This window comes from Rana temporaria, chromosome 4 (assembly GCF_905171775.1).
Source record: "Rana temporaria chromosome 4, aRanTem1.1, whole genome shotgun sequence".
NCBI lineage: Eukaryota > Metazoa > Chordata > Amphibia > Anura > Ranidae > Rana > Rana temporaria.
The window spans coordinates 332,741,782-332,758,196 of NC_053492.1; the positions used below are offsets into that span (position 1 = coordinate 332,741,782).

The following is a 16,415-nucleotide window of genomic DNA, read 5'->3' on the forward strand; positions in this document are numbered from 1 at the left end:
TGGGCAGCCAAACTTATAAGAGGCATGGAGGAGCTCAGTTATGAGGAAAGATTAATGTTTTTTTCTCAATTGAGAAAAGGAGATCAAGGCTGGTTTTCCCTGCATCCAATTTGCATGACAGGAGTATGTGGCAGTCTCTCAATGGAGCCGATTCGCACACCTCCTGGTTGGCCATAGAGTCTGGAGGAAAAGAGTCAAAATACAGAAAGTCTTCTTCACAGTAAGCACTGTTCTGGCCAGTTCAGTACAGCGATCCCTGGGTTACAAACAACCGAGTTACAAACGACTCCTACTTACGACCGGAGGGAGACAACAGGAAGGGAGAGGAAATATACTCCTAGGAAGTCAAATTCACTCCTCCATGAGTTATCATGGGAAAAAAAGGTGTCTCCACTGAAGCTTTATCACCAGTCCTTAATTCCACAGCAACCCCAAATTTTCAAAATCCAATTGTCCTAGGGACAGAATGTGAGGTGAAATGTTCTGAACAGGGGCACAGACAGCAGGGGTGTTAACCCTTCCCTATGCTATCCAAAAAATGTAAAAAAAAAAATTTGGGCTGGAGCTACACTTAAATGTACCTGTTCTGACTTACAGCCTAGGTTCACATTAAAGCGATTTGTCATGCGATTTGAGAGATCAAATGACATGACAAGTCGCAGCCTATTGGAGGCAATGGCACTGTTCCAATCAGTGGGACAGCGATTTTGTGGTGCCACACCAATTTGAAAAAGTCGTTTCTGTACTACTTTTGCAGATTTCAGGTGCGACTTCAATAGACATTGTGCATGAAGCCACACAGATGTCAATCAAGTAGCACCTGAAATCGTGCTACGTCAAGCGAAGTAGGGCGATTTCAAAGTAGCATCAATGTGAACCAGGGCACAACAAACCTACAGACCTTGTTTGTAACTCGGGGGCTGCCTGTAGATTGTTTTAAGAAAGGCATGGATTCTTTCCTAAATACACATCATTTAACTGGATACTAACATTTATAGGTAAAGTTGATCCTGGGAACATCCGATTGCTTCCGGGGGGAATGGGAAGGGATCCCCCCCCCCCCCCGCTGGAGCAAATTGTATCATGCTTTATTGTAAATAATAATGTTGCCTACCTCTGGATCAACTGTGAATATTGGATAGTGCAGGGCTTGACAAATTTGCTTTGAATCTAGGAGTCACCTAAAAAAAGTTAGGAGCCAGTTTGTGCGTGTGCGCAGTGATATGTGACATGTATCACTATCAACGTTTTCATGCACAGGCACCCTTAACATGTTTCTACATACGTATATGTTGGGGTGGGGGCGCCTCAATTTTTGTGAATTTTTTTTACTACTTAAGATTTTTATTTTTTTAACTATATTTTCTTTATCACATAAAAAGTCCCTGCATGTCTCACCTGTAGTACACTGAATGTATTGCGGTGCAGATTGCACTGCTTTACATTCTTTCCCAGCCATGCTGCGGAAACTGTCAACGGGGACCTGAAAGTGATGTCATACATGTTGCTTTCAGGTAAGAAGAGCAATTTTCCCCTCCAGCACCCGCTATGCCAGTCCCAAGGCCACAGATGGGCGGGGGGGGGGGATTAATGCATCAGGACTAAATGTAGAAAAAAATTACCTGCCTGGAACTGCATGTCCTGGGCGTCAGGTGATGCAAATTGTGCATTCCTGCAACCGTGAATGGGCTGACAAAATACCATTTGTCGATCCCTGGGATAGTGTATATGGAGGTTTCCTATTTTGTGTGGGTGTTTTTTTTTTCCCTCTGTTTAAATCTTCTGAACAGGGGCACAGACAGCAGGGGTGTTGACTTTTAAAGTCAATATATACCTCGGAACAGATTGAGATGCCACAGCTGGTCCAACCTGTACAAGATAAAATGTATAGGGGTCTACAGGGGCAGAAATCAAGAGCTTTTCCGGTGCACCGGTCACTTAAGGATATGATTCTTGCAGAGTGGAAGGAACCTGAGAGGAGGTTATTCCAGTCTAAAGGGCACAAAAGGAGATTTCCTTTTCAGTCTGAATTCGAGGAGACTTTATTTAAATGTCCTAGACTGGATGCCCCTATGTCACAGGTGTCCAAAAGGTCAGACCTGTCCTTTGAAAACTCCAGGGTCCTGAAAGATCAAATGGACAGGAAGGCAGATTCCTTGCTGTGTAGGACTTGGGATGCTTCAGCTTTCTTCTTGGGTCCAGCTGTATCATCCACCTGTGTGGCTAGAAATTTGGACGTATGGGTTCAGCGCCTGGACGATCTTTCATCCAACACCCCCAGAGAGGAGATTAGGTAGTCTCTCCCACTCATTGCCAAGTCAGTAGCCTTCTTAGCTGATGCAGCAGCAGATTCTGTAAAGGCTCCAGCCAGATCTTCTGCTCTCATTAATTCAGCCAGACAAGCTATCTGGCTCAAATCTTGGGAGGGTGATGTTACCTCCAAAAACAAACTCTGCGGCACCCCTTTTGAAGGCAAGCTCTTATTTGGTTCCTCCTTCGTGGAGGTCCTAGCTCATTCCTCTGAGAAGAGTAAGCGGTTCCCTTCTTCTCAAAGAAATAAGCCACAGAATAAGAAGCCCTTTTCACGGTTTCCAGAACAAGGACAATTTTAAAACCAACAGGCGAAGAAAAAGTGGTCTTTTAACAAAGATAAGCAAAAAAGGGGGTCTCTCTTTGCTCCTTCAGCCCCTTCCAAAAATCCCCAGTGACGCCAGATTAGGGGTAAGGTAAAGGTTGTCCTATTTCATCAAGGAATCGGCGGGAATTTCGGATAATTCCTTTATTCTTCAAACATTAGAAAGGTGTTACAGGTTGGAATTCAAGAGTCCCCCCCCTCCCAACCAGCAAAAGTCCTGTCTGGTGCCCTCCCAAAGCATACTCTTTCTGGGTTATCTAATAGACTCTGTTGCCCAAAAAAATTTCTTCCAGAGGAAAAAATTTCCAAACTTCTTCTCTCCATACAGGCCTTCAAGTTGCTCCCGCAGTCCTCCCTTTGGTGTATCATGCAGTAATTGGGGTTAATGACTGCAGCCATCCCAGGGGTGCCGTGGGCCCAGTTACACTCCAGACCCCTTCAGACATTCCTCTTACGCCATTGGGATCGCAGGAAGAATTCTCTAGATCAGCTGGTGCAGCTGCCAAGAGAGGATTTTCTTAATCTCTCCTGGTGGGAGCAGCGGGAACACCTGCAGGGAGGAAAGAACTGGGCACAACATGCTCCAGTGAAAGTTACCACAGATGCCAGTCTGTGGGGCTGGGGTGCACACTCTCAGAGCTGGCAGGCCCAGGGAGCCTGGTTGCCAGAAGGCAGGCTGTTCCTCAAATTTCAGGGAACTACTAGCTGTGGGGAAAAGCTTTTCTTGCTCTGCAAGAGAGGGTCTATTTAAGAGACCTATTAATTTTCTCAGATAATGCCAGTACCTGAACAAGCAAGGGGGCACTCGTTCTGAGTCACTTCTAATGCTAACACAACAGATTCTGTCCTGGGCAGAGATCAATGTCACTTCAATCAGGGCAGTCCACAGGGGGTCAGAGAATGCACTGGTGGACTATCTGAGCAGAGTGAGCATCAGTTTCAGCTGTTGGGAGTGACATCAAGGCACGTTCTGGGAAATTGTGCTAAGAAGGGCTCTTTCCACAGTGGATCTTTTTGCCTCCAGTCTCAACAGAAAACTGCTGGAGTTCTTCTCTCTGGAGGGAGAGTGTCAGGGAACCAACCGTGGAAGAGCTGTCAGACGTGCTCTTCACGGACCAGCAAGCGCAGTGCGCATGCGAGCGCAAATGCGCGCAACGCGCATGCGCGCGCAAACGGGCAACAACTCTGCAAATCCTGTATTCTTCACTGCGCACGCGTGTGCGCCAGTACGCACGCAATGCGGGCGGGACTCCTGGCGTCAGTGCCCTATTTAAAGACTTGCTGCAGCAGTTACCAACTGCTGCATGATCGTTAGCCTTTGTGTGTTCCTGAGCCCTTGTTCCTGTGTTCCTGTTTACCTGTTGACGACCCGGCTTGCCTGACCTGACTTCTCCAGTGTATGACCCCGGCTTGTCTTTCGGATTACCCTTATCTTGTTCCTGCCTGATTGTTCCAGTGTATGACCTCGGCTTGCCTTCTGATCTACTCCAACTACATCCTGCTTCCTGTGCATGACTTCCGGCTTGGCTCCTGACTCCGCCCCTGGGTTTCCCTGCGTACCTACCTCATCTGGTACTTCCGTGGTACCCCTGCCTAACTACGTATCCTGGTGGATAGCTGAGCTTCTACACCTTCTCAGCAAGTCGCAGCTGGCAACCCCTGCATCTCCGGGCACAGCACCCCCTGTCTCACCTCCAGGGGCGCAAGGGAAGCCCTCTCAGCACTTCGGCCTCTGGTAAGGTACGTGACAGAGAGACAGAGTCCTTTAGGGACGAATGCTCTCTCCTTCCCGTGGGATTTCACTCTGGCCTACGCTTTCCCTCCGTTTTCCCCTCTTGCCTCTGGTAATTCGGAAGATTATTCAAGACCAGGCAGAAGTTGTTCTGATTGCCCCCTGGTGGCCCAGGAGGAATTAGTTTTCCTCTCTGAAAACCCTCTCTGAGGATCTTCCCTGGCCCCTTCCAAATTGGAGGGATCTACTCCATCTGGGACCAGTGTTGAATCCAAACCCTCAGACTTTCCATTTGACTATCTGGAGCCTGAGCGGCGCATCTTACAGTTGAGGGGGGTGTTCAGAGAAGGTTATTCAAACTATCCTGAGCAGCCGTAATGTTCAGAGAAGGTTATTTGGGGCGTGGCCAAGAGTGACATGTGAGCAGACGTGTCTCACAGAGCTCCCTGACATAATCCCCCAGTGATCCTTCTCCCGGTTGATCCACTGCCCAGAACCGGCACTAGAACATGCTACCTGTACACCTCAGGCACGTTCCGGAACTCGGCCGAGGCTCGTGAACGGTATGATGACCCGCAAACAGCTTAAGGGGGACGAGATGCAGGACATCCAAAATGGCGCCGCGGCTGCACAGCACGCACGAGGAGACAAGAAGGACACAGGTAAGCAGCCCCCTAAGACACCCAAGGCACAGGGGAAGGAGGCCCCGAAGGATATGTTGTACTTTGCGCAAAAAATGAACAGTGTGGCTGATCGCACCCTGGATGATGAGCTGGATGCCACCCCGGACATTTTTCAGGCTCAGCAGGGGGGAGAATCCTCCAGTCAGGCCCTGCAGCAGGCCTCGGCCCCGCTCTCCCCTGAGATGGCTGAGGAGGAGGATGGGGAGGACACGGAACAGCCTACGCTTGCTGAGATCCTCAAGGCAGTCAACAAATGTACAGCCTCGGTGCAGACATTGCAGGTACACTTTGGGGGCCTGAAAGAAGAGGTGGGTTTGCTGCGCCATGATTTTCAAAAGATCAGGGAACGCACCACCGCAGTGGAAGGTCGGGTCAGCGATATAGAGGATCGGATGGCTCCCATGGCCAGGGAACTACAGGTCGCAGCCAGAATAGCAGCTGCCAATGACCTTAAAAATGAGGACATTGAGAACCGTGTAAGGAGAAGTAACATCCGTATAGTTGGCCTGCCAGAAAAGACAGAAGGTAGGGACCCTACTGCTTTTGTGGAAGCCTGGCTGCAGGAGATCTTTGGAAAAGATGCGTTTACGCCATTCTACTCGGTAGAACAAGCACACAGGGTTCCACCCAGACCCCTGCCCCTGGGCAGCCCGCCTCGCACCATGCTGGCGAAGCTTCTTAATTTTAAAGATGAAGAAATAATCCTACGTCTTGCCAGGGAAAAATGGACCGCGCAGTTCAACGGTGCAAGAGTATCCTTTTACCCAGATTTTTCGGCGGAAGTACAAAGGCGCAGAGCTAAATTTGGAGAGGTAAAGAAAAGACTTCATCGCCTGAGAGCCAATTATGCTATGCTGTACCCGGCTAAGCTCAGGATCATCGCAGGAGGCAGAGCGCAATTCTTTGAGTCGGCTGCAGAGGCCTCTGCATGGATTGATGCGAATGAACACCTTCTCCGACAAGATGGGAAGCCTGTGGTAGATGCGGACTGAACTGTGAGTGTGCTGAAGCCTAGGATATGAGGAACAGTCTTTATTGTTTCCATGTGAGTTTTGGGCCTTGCGCCCACAAAGTTACAAGACCGGGAGAACGTTACCTGCACTTTATCAGGATTTGAGCATGTGTGCTATACATGCGAATCGTGGTACGATGACCTGGGCTGACCTGGGCTGCTGTATGCCTGTTGCATCAGAGCCCGATCTGGGTTCCTGTTTAAACTCCGCAGTTTTTTATGTTTCAGTTACTGTTTTTTTTCTGTTTTTCTCTCACATTTTGATGGTTTTATACTAATTGACGGTCGGATGACAACGGCAAGCATTTTATTTTTATTTTTGTGGACTGTGGCCTTCTCTGACAGTGGTCCCTCGCGAGAGCTGGGATGGGTGCCCCCTCTTTTTGGGCAGTGTCCCCTGGCGCAGGACATGTTCTACACGCTGCTTTTCCTCTCCACTCTAGTCACAATTTTTGGTGTATGGTTGCGCACGTTCGGGGCCCGGCCATGTGTGCATTGTGAAGGGGGGAGGTGATTACCTATTGCTGGGATAATGTCTTGTGTGATGCTGTGTGATATTAATATGTATTGGAGAGGTGGATGTGGGGGCCTACTGGGGGCTGAGTTTGGCTGGTGGGCAGCCGTATCCACACAAACATGGTACGGATCATACTTCTTTAAAGTGTCATAATGTCGTGTACGCCTATAATTTCGTGGAACATGTGGGGCTTGGGTGATCCACTCAAGCGTACCATGGTCTCCACCTCCCTTAGAAAACATCTCCCCGAAGTGTGTGCTGCAGGAGACTCATTTGACCCCAGAGACGGTCTCATGGTTGGGATTTGCTTGGGCGGGTTGGGCATATCATTCCACCCATACCTCTTATTCTCGGGGTGTGAGTGTCCTGATACATAAATCCTTGGACTTCCAGCTGCTTGACTCCAGGATTGACCAGGAGGGGAGATTTGTGTTTTTATTGTGCAGGGTTCACCAGCTGACGTTGATTTTGGCGGCGGTGTATATTCCGCCGCCATTCAACCCACTGATTCTGCGTACCCTTTTGACTTTTCAGCTGAATAGCCCGGGAGTACCCTTAGTCTTGGTAGGTGACCTAAATGGTATAATTGACCCTGCTCTGGATAGACACCCTCCCCCAAGGATGGACTGGCCATTGGGACTACAGGGAGTTTCCCGGTGGGCCGATGGCTCAGTGGGCCGGCCTCAGTGACAGGGGACCGCCGCCCCCCCTCCGCTCCTCTGTCTCTCCCTTCCCGCAGCGCTCACCTGGGGGGAAAACAAAGAAGCAGAGGGAGGACCAGAGGAGCAGGGGGGACAACATAGGAGCATGAGGGAGGGGATAGACAGCTGACTCAACAGCTATGGCCTGGGAGTTTCTCCCTTCTGCCTAATCTTCTCCCATAAGGAGGGCACCGAACTGATTCTTTGCCCTGGGTGAAATAATGTCTAGCTTCCCCACTGGTACTGCCTATAAGAGTACCAGTACCAGCTGTTCTACTCTAATAAAATAGAACGGCTAGTGGCTAGTGAAGGGGGAAAGGGGCCTTGGGTGGCCGGAGGGGGGGGTTCTGGAGTTGTCCGGCCACCACGGGAGAGACCTGTCAAAGTGGGCCAGTCTGGATGAAGTCCAGGGCCAAATTTCTGTCCCAGTCCAGCCCTGCCCTCCCCCTTCGGCTGGCTTTACAAGCCGAGACCTGCTTTGGCTAAATTTATAGACGAGGTGGGATGGGCGGATCCCTGGAGACGTAGGAACCCCCTGGAGAGGCAGTTTTCGTGCTTCTCTAAAGCGCATATGTCCCTGTCCCGGATTGACCTATGCCTCTGTTCAAGGCCGGCCTCCTAATATATTGAAAACATACAGTACCTCCCTAGGAGAATCTCGGATTACTCTCCCCTTTTTCTTCACTTGAGGGCCAGGCCGGAGCCTAGTTTGCCAAGAGCGCCATGGAAGCTGAACGCTTTCTGGCTAAATCTATTTCCCTCCCACACAAAAATTGAGGATGATATTGCTGCATACTGGCAGAGGCATGCGGACCATCCCGATTTGGGCGCTTCTTGGCATGCTTTTAAAGCTTTTCTGAGGGGTGTGTTTATATCGGAGGTGAATGCCATTAAACGTAACACAGCGGCACATAGAGAACAGGTGGCCCAATTGGTTGAGAGCCTTGAGGCGGAATACATTGCTAATTCTGGGGAGGGCTCCCGTGAGGCGTGGATAGCTGCCCAGGATGCGCTGAGTAGGATAGACGCTTCCGGGGTGGACAAAAAGCGGTTCTTTTAATAAACTTGCCTTTTATGAGGAGGGAGAACAGACGGGTAAACTCTTGGCCAAGATTGTTAGCTCTCAGCAGTCGTCTCCATCTATTGGGGCCCTGCGTACTGCATAGGGTGGGGTTGTGAACACTCCGGACTTGGTGATGCGTGAGCTGGTGGACTTCTATGCAGAACTCTACGGCTCAAAACAGACACATACATTATAGGAGGTTCGGGACTTTTTGCAGGGGATAGAACTACCGTGTTTGACGGAGTCCCAGGTGGAAACTCTTGAAGCTACCATTACTATTGAAGAGATGGTCACAAAAAATAGAAGGTTATTCAAACTATCCTGAGCAGCCGTAAGTTGGTCACAAGAAGAATCTATGGGAAAGTTTGGAAATATATTTCCTGGCAAAGGAAATCCGGTTTAGATTCTTTTTCCACTCCCTGTAAATTGGACTTTTTGCACAGGGGAGTAGAGAAAGGACTCTCTGTCAGCACCCTCTTTTCCCACTGAGCTATCTGGGATGCTGGACAGTTCCCTGCCTGATCTGCTGGATAAACCTATATGATCATTTAGACTACTCTGCTTGGTGTCTTGATTGCAGCTGAACCTTGAACCCCTTGCTCCTCCCATGAACTTCCTATAAAAGCCTTGTCTCAGGACTTCCTCTTTGCTAGGTTATTGTGCCTTCCCTGCCAGTGCCTTGCTGTTGTACCATTCCTGCTTCCATTTGTACCTGCAACCACCTGTGTTTGACTCTCGGCCTGTTCTTGGGACTACTCAACTGCTTGATCCCAATCTGCAACCACCCATGTTTGACCCTCGGCCTGTCCCTGGACTACTCATCTGCCTGATCCCAATCTGCAACCCCCTGTGTTTGACCCTGGACCTGTTCTTTTACTACTCTTCTGTTTGATCCCAACCTGCAGCCACTCGTGATTGATCCCTTGGCTTGTTTACTGACCACGCTGCTGTTTTATCCTTGTCTGCTTATCCGCTACTGGACCCCCGGCTTGTTGATCTCCTGGTGGGGCGATCCTGAGGACTGTGACCTGGTGCTAACATGCAGAAAAATCCATCTCCACCAGGAGCTCTGGTGAACACCGGTTAGTGCTTAGACTCAGCACCTCAGATGAGCCTGTGTCATCTGCCAGAAGTGACTGCCTGTATACCTGTCCTGCCTCTGCTATAGCTACTGGCCTTCAAGCCCGACGCCTGATTGTGACAGAATAACCTGGCCCTAAACATGAAGGCCGCTATAACAGATGTGCTGGCTCCTTTCAGACAGCAAATCTCGGACCTGCAGCAAGAAGCTCTGTTACTGAAAGGTAAGCCATCCCAGTATGTGCCAAGCCGTGAAGCCCTAACACCACAAAGCCTTGGCGTTCCTGTGGATATACACACACCTACCCTGGAAGATGTGGAACCTATGGAGATCGAGGTCATCCAGACCACACTGTCTAAAGCTGAAAGAGAGCGGAGGAGAGGCCGTGGCCTTTGTTTCTATTGTGGAGAAAGAGGGCACTTAATCTCTCTCTGCCCAACTCGTCCACCTCGGCCAAAGGTTCTTCAAGTGTGTACTATTGGGACTCATCCTGCTATCCCTGCTGTTCGGCCTGTGAACTGCCAAGGTTGCTGTAAGGCCTGTCCATGTTCAATGACACAAGTGGGTTCCCAGACTACGGTGGTCAATGATACCAGTGCCCCTCTTGAACCCGCAACAAATACCCCTGTGAAACCCCTACCATCTGGTCTAGAGGCAACTATGCAACCTCCCGACAACAGACCAGTTCCAGTAGTCATTCCACGGTCCACAGTGGTAAATGCAGTAACATCACCCTGTCTTGCCAAAGAACCACCTCCTGCTCCAGAGACTTTCGAAAACACCTGTTCCTGATACCATCAATACTTCCTGTCCTGCCAAGGAAGTTCTACCACCTGACTGCACGTATGCCTCAAATGGCACCATAGTCCGTAAGCAGGATCTGGTGGTATTTGAAAAAGCCTTGCAAGCAAGGAGAATCTCCCCGGAAGGAACTTCTAAAGCAAAAATAAAGGTTCACTCCCCTAGATTAGCAAGAGTATTCCACCAGAGGTTTCCTCACAAGCAAAGCCCTAGGATGTCCGGAGGATGTCCTGAGAGGAGGGGAGTACTGTCAGGATCTGGGCTTGAACCTGGGACCTCTTCTGTGTCTGCCATTGTCTTTTCCCACTGAGCTATCTGGAATGCTGGACAGTTCCCTGCCTGATCTGCTGGATAAACCTATATGATCCTTTAGACTACGCTGCTTGGTGTCTTGATTGCAGCTGAACCTTGAACCCCTTGCTTCACCATCAGGATCTCTGGTGAACACTGGTTAGCGCTTAGACTCCGCACCTCAGGTGAGCCTGTGTCATCTGCCAAAAGTGACTGCCTGTATACCTGTCCTGCCTCTGCTATAGCTACTGGCCTTCAAGCCCGACGCCTGATCATGACAAAAGGCTCCTTTTGAGCCTTTGCATGAGGCTTCCCTGAAATGTATTTCCTTAAAGATTGCCTTCCTTTTGGCTATTACGTTAGGAAGAAAGATTTCTGATCGGCAGTCTCTTTCCTGTAAAGACCCCTTCCTGAGGATTCTAGAGGACAGGGTAGTGATTAGGCCCAATCCTTTCTATTTGCCAAAAGTATCTTCAAACTTTCATAGGTCCCATGAGGTAGTCCTGCCTAGTTTCTGTACTTCTCCCAAGACTGCAGAGGAGGAAAAAAAATAGTCCTTTAGACGTAAAGAGATGTCTTCTGCTTTACCTAGAGAAATCCAGTGGTTTTAGGAGTTCCTCCCAGCTGTTGGTGTTATTCAGTGACCCCAATAAGGGGTCCAAAGCATCTAAAAGCTCTATTGCTAGGTGGATTAGGGAAGCTATTTGCAAAGCGTCAGGTCGCATCCCTCCTTCTAAAATTAGGTCTCATTCAACGAGATCCATGGCCACATCATGGGCAGAAAGAGCGGGGGCATCATGGGAAAAAAATTCTAAACCTGCTGTCTAAACCTCCTCTCATGCATTTGTAAAACATTATAGAGTTCAGATACTTTCCAGCCAGGACTTCTCCTTTGGTAGGAAAGTGCTTCAGGCTGACTGGCTTATAATTCCCAGGAATATGTCTGCCCTTTTTCTGAATATTGGTACCACGTTGACTTTTCTCCAATCAGCTGGTACCAATCCTGTCATTATGCTGTCCACAAAGATCAGATATAATGGCCTGGCTATAACTTGACTGAGTTATCTGAGGACTCTCAGGTGTAAGCCATCTGGTCCTGGTGATTTATTTGTGTTATGTTTTCATTGACTCTTGCCTCTGTTAGCTACGTGGGCATGTGTGGGCACAGTCACTGTCGGTAAACCCTTCTTTCTCTTATCGTCCATGGACGGACACAGCTCCTTAAATCTTGACAAGTGGGTTATGTTCCCTGTTTACAGGAGAGGACTAGGCAGAAACATGTTAAATAGTTAAATACATGTAACAGAGTTGAACAGCCCCGCCCAGGGGGCGGTCCCTCCAGACATAACCCTCCTCACTGCAGCTTGCAGCCTCAGTTTCGCTCTGCCTAGCAAAGGAGAAGGACGTATGGCTCCCTTTGGGCCCAGCGCCCTGAGGAGAAATTTTATTTTATTTTACTTTACTTTTTCTTGAAGAATCTTCTTTCAACTGTTGGCTGAGAGACAGGCTGGATAATATAGATCCTTGTAGTCTACTCAGTCCGACCAGCAAGCGTGGGCACACCTTTGCAAAGAGGCTTGGTCTGCCACGCCATACCTCATGACTCCTGAGGTGGCCGGTGAGCTTTGCTCCGAGGTCCACATATGACTGGGCTGTGGTGTTGTCTCACTCACAGTGGACCGGGCCGACAGCTACCTCCATTTCGGTTGTAGTTCTGTCAGGAATGCGTCAGCGAGTCCTCGCTTGGACGGGTAAGTACAGTCCCTCCTGCTTCGGTGGGTTGGTACAGCTGGGCATTCCTGGGGTTCGGGGGTCCCTTCCCCTTACTTCCCTGCTCCTTTCCCTTGCTGCATTGCTAACATTGCCGCTGTCAGGGGGGAGGGGGACTTCCTGAGGGGACTGTGTTATCTGGCCTGTGCTTTTTCTTTTTTGTATTGGGCTTTCCTGTGAGGTAAAAAGCCCTGTGATGAGCACAGATGTTTATGATTATACTTCAGCAGACGCTGACTGATTGGTGACACCTGTAACGGTTTTGCTTTTTATGCTGTATCTGTGTCTTATCCTTAAATAAAACAGCCCTAGGAGGCTTTTCATGTTTAAACACAGGTCCCTGCAAAAGTTACCTCACGGTTCTTTTCCTCACAGGCAGCGCTGGGCAGTCTCCTCCTGAGGGAGTCCCCTGGTTACCCCTGGTCAGCGCAGCAAGTAGGTGAGAGGCCCTGAATAGGGCTCTAGGAGCTTTTGTCTATTTGTATGGACAGGTGTGCATATTATAATACACACTATATGTAAATATTGGAGTCAGTATCTGGGTCCTTCCCCACATGCTGGTGGTGGCAGCAGGTGTTAGCACCTATGATTCCCACAGAGTTTTTATTGTTAGTCCTGGACACAGTTTGTGCCAGGGTGGGGGTGGACTGCGGGCGGGCGGTAAAAGAGTGCCCCCTTCCCCCGTTATCCCCTGGGGAATGCTCTGTTATGGAGCCATGGACTAGGTACCTAGTTTAAAAAAAAAAAAGGCAGAATAAGGCATTTATGGGTGCGCTTTTTACTGCTGCAAGGGACTCTCCTAAGCTGCATAGTGCAGCTGGGTTTCCGCCGAGGGCTCGGTCTTTTTTGGATCACACAAATCAGACCGCTGTGTAGGTTTTTTCCTTCTGTGCCCTTTGATAATTTCTGAGATGCGGAATGAGAAAAGCCACTGAGGGCTTTTGTAGTCCCTCACCACCGGGCGGGAACCCCCGCTTGTATGGATCTGACTGATAGAAGATCCGAAGTACTGACCCGTTCCATGTTTACCATGCTGGGGTCTGGCTTGCAGCCTATTGTGGCCACTACACTGGGGTCTCAGTGGTCGCTGGCGCTATTTTTTGGGAGGTTTTTCAATTACATTGAAAACTCCCATTGGCGCCCATTTTGTCGTAGCCACGCTATGGCGCAGCTTACATTGTGCTGGCCATTTTCCTGTGGCCGCGTTCTGAACGCTCGGCGGCCATCTTGGAGTAGTCCTGACCCCTAGTGCTGTATACAACTCACAGAGTGAGCATTTTGCACCAGACAGTGGAGGAGCACCGACTCTCTCCTGAGGTTATTAGCCTAGCGGACCAGCTGGTCCAGGGCCTCATATAGGTCTGTGATGCTTCATTGAATGCTGCGCCCTTGTTATCCAGGGCGTCTGTTTCAGAATGGTTTTATGCACACGGTGGTGTAGTGCTTAACTCCTTTACTTGGCAGCAAAAGAGTCATTGGTTCGAATCTGCACACTGACGCCAATCTGCACACTGACGCCAATCTGCCTGGAGCTTGCATTGTCGCTCCCTGTGTCTGCGTGGGTTTCCTCCGGGTACTCCGGTTTCCTCCAAAGACATGTGTGCATACACCTACATAATATACATACACACTATGTGTGTGTATTATTTAGGGGCAACCCTCCCAGGCCGTCAAAGGCCCAGCTGGGGGACTAATCTGTCCCTGGGTGCATAAGCCGATCACGCCGGCACCCAAATCCTGCCAACGTATATAGCCTTCCCTGCCGGTCTCTAGGTGGGAGGGGCGGCTTGCAGGTTCACAATTCAGTGAAACCTCCCTGCTCTCCGACTAGTGGGTCTGCGAGGTGGTCTCTTCGGAGTACTAGATAGGGTTTCCTCCTATCCACAGAACAAAGTTCTGTCCTTGTGTCTTCCCCTCCCGGCCCGTCGGTCTGCCTTGGGCAGTGTGGGATTTGCTAAGCTGCAAGGTAATTTTACCTTTCCTGCAGGACGAGAGTTTTGGGGTTTTCTATGGGCCTCAGGCCCTAAATACCTTTGTGAACGTCGGGTAGTTCCGCATGGAATCCATTTGTTCGGTGGTAGCTGCGCTTCATCCGGGGGATGTCCTGACGTCCTCGGACATCAGGGACGCATAAATGCATGTCCCGTTTTGCACATGTCACAGTGTTTTTTTTTTCTGTGCTTCGTGATGAGAGAAGGGTCTCTGTCAGCCTGTGGCCCTCCCTTTTGATCTGGCGTCAGCACCATGGGTTTTCAGCTAGGAGCTCGCACTTATTTGAATTTTGTTGGGACAGCGAGGCTTTGCCTCATTGGCTACTTTGACGACTTTCTTCTGAGAGCAGCTTCTGTCTCCGACCTAGTGGATGGGTTATTCCCATTCAGACCCTCCGAAGATTCGGGTGGATGTTAAACGTTTAGGCCAGAAAGTGTAGCTCAGTGGCAGCAAGCCTGCCCTACATGTGTGCGACCCAGGGTTCAAATTATGGGCATGCTAGGTTCCGACTCAGCGTTGGAGTATCTAGTGTTGATCCAGACTCCTCAGTGGCAAAGGTCCTTCTTCCCCTGGAGAAATTGCAGACTCTTCAGTCTGCGAAGAAGGTATTGGCATCACGCAATCGGTCTTCTCTCCGGGCGCCTGCTGGTTCGGGGTCTGTGGGTAGCCTCCTTCAAGGTGGTACTGTATGCCCAGTTCCACACCCTGGTTTTCCAGTGGAACTACTGTCCAGGTGGTAAAAATCTCTTGTCTCTGAAATCATTAGATTCCTGTGCGCCACCTAGTCAGAGTCTCTCTGAGTTGGTGACAGAGATTCCCGACTCTTCGGTCCGGGAAGTTGTTCCTTCCTTCCAGTGGTCGGTGTTTACGACGAATGCCAGCTCACGGGTTGTGAACCTGGAGGTTCACAAAACTGGGGGGTCCAGTCGGCCCTGAGTCGCTGGACTTGCGTGGACCTATGACCACACCTCCTTGAATGTGTCTGGTCTCGGTAGCTACCCAGGGTCGGGCCTGGCTAGTGCCTGGTGGGAGACCGCCTGGGAATACCAGGTGCTGTCTACTGTTCATTGTCCTACTATTTTAGGCGATCAGGCTATGCTTCTCTTTGTGGTCGACCGATCTGGTTTCAGCCGGACAACGCCACGGCCGTGGCTTCAGTCTACCATCAGGTATGCGGGCAGGCAGACTACTGGAGTCGCCAGATGCTGGACCAGGGCGACTGGTCTTTGTGCTTGGGGTGTTTCGGCTCCCTTGCAGGAGGTGAGCCTCACATGGCATGGATCTCCTGGCAGCTTGTCTCCGCCCCAAGGGTGTCAGTTAGTGGCCAGGTCTAGTGATCTTGTACAGACGCGTCAGTCGCGCTGGTGGCCCTGTGTTGTCTGTATCGGTGATTTTTTGCCATTCCTCCATGGTAGTTGCTTCCTCGGCCGCTCCACAGAGTGGATGCTGAGGAGATCCCGATGATTCTAATCGCTCCAGATTAATCTCGGCGTCCTTGGTACGCTGATATCGGGCGCCTGGTAGCGGAGGCACCCTGGCAATTGCCAGGGCAGGAGGTTCCTGTCTCAAGGTCCCATACTTCCTCCTGTTGTACAGTCACTGACTTGCTTAACATGGTTATTGGAAGCCAGACTTTAGGTGACCAGGGTCTGTCTGACTCGGTCATCTCAACAGGGCACCGTAGTCTTCTTCCGGAGGATCTACCGTCGCACCTCTCTTGGTGCGAAGGGATGGAGTGACGTCCACGGGCGTACTCTCGGTGTCCAGGGTCCTGCTGTTTTTAAAGCTTGGATTGGATCTAAAAATTGCTTAAAGCACCGTTTGGGGGCAGATTTCAGCCTTGGCTGTGTTCTTTTAGTGGCCTTTTTGCGGCCCGTTCCCTGGTGGGTCCCCTTTTTTTGTGTGCAAGGGGTTTGTCATATACTTTCCCCTCTTGGCCCATCTCTTCCCCCATGAGTTTTGACTCTGGTGCTCTCGGTTCTTCAGGAACCTTCCTTTTGGAAACATCAGAGAGATTTTCTCTTGACACTATCTCAGAAGGTGGCCCCTTTAGTGGCCTTTACCTCTGTTAGAGGGGTTTCTGAGTTGGCGGTCTTGTCTTGCAAGCCGCCGTGCTTGATCCCCCATAAGGATTAGG

The 16,415-nt window shown here is 50.2% G+C and overlaps 1 protein-coding gene across 2 annotated transcripts in view; it reads left to right on the plus strand.

Moving 5' to 3' along the window:
* The window catches only part of ARID4B (AT-rich interaction domain 4B), an 897,525-nt gene that overhangs the window by 492,823 nt on the left and 388,287 nt on the right, over window positions 1–16,415 (plus strand). The gene's annotated exons all lie outside the window — the stretch shown is intronic.